General features: G+C 41.7%; 1 protein-coding gene across 1 annotated transcript in view; it reads left to right on the top strand.

Annotated features, from left to right (window-relative positions):
* The window catches only part of COL4A5 (collagen, type IV, alpha 5), a gene marked incomplete at both ends in the record, with an annotated part of 87,800 nt that overhangs the window by 28,710 nt on the left and 58,412 nt on the right, over nt 1–678 (top strand). The window lies entirely within an intron of this gene.

Genomic DNA, 678 nt, shown 5'->3' with positions numbered 1-678 from the left:
CTGGAAAATTCTTAAAGAAATCGGAATACCAGACCACCTGACCTGCCTCTTGAGAAACCTGTATGCAGGTCAGGAAGCAACAGTTAGAACTGGACATGGAACAACAGACTGGTTCCAAATAGGTAAAGGAGTACATCAAGGCTGTATATTGTCACCCTGCTTATTTAACTTCTGTGCAGAGTACATCATGAGAAACGCTGGGCTGGATGAAGCACAAGCTGGAATCAAGACTGCCAGGAGAAATATCAATAACCTCAGATATGCAGATGACACCACCCTTATGGCAGAAAGTGAAGAGGAACTTAAGAGCCTCTTGATGAAAGTGAAGAGGAGAGTGAAAAAGTTGGCTTAAAGCTCAACATACAGAAAACTAAGATCATTGCATCTGGTCCCATCACTTCATGGCAGATAGATGGATAGATGGGAAAACAGTGGAAACAATGACAGACTTCATTTTTCTGGGCTCCAAAATCACTGAAGATGGTGACTGCAGCCATGAAATTAAAAGGCGCTTACTTCTTGGAAGAAAAGTTATGACCAACCTAGACAGCATATTAAAAAGCAGAGACATTACTTTGCCAACAAATGTCCATCTAGTCAAGGCTATGGTTTTTCCAGTAGTCATGTATGGATGTGAGAGTTGGACTGTAAAGAAAGCTGAGCACCAAAGAACTGATG

The sequence above is a fragment of the Bison bison genome, unplaced genomic scaffold, assembly GCF_000754665.1.
Source record: "Bison bison bison isolate TAMUID 2011002044 unplaced genomic scaffold, Bison_UMD1.0 scf7180017848986, whole genome shotgun sequence".
Classification (NCBI taxonomy): Eukaryota; Metazoa; Chordata; class Mammalia; order Artiodactyla; family Bovidae; genus Bison; species Bison bison.
This window is presented reverse-complemented; position numbering and strand designations above follow the sequence as displayed.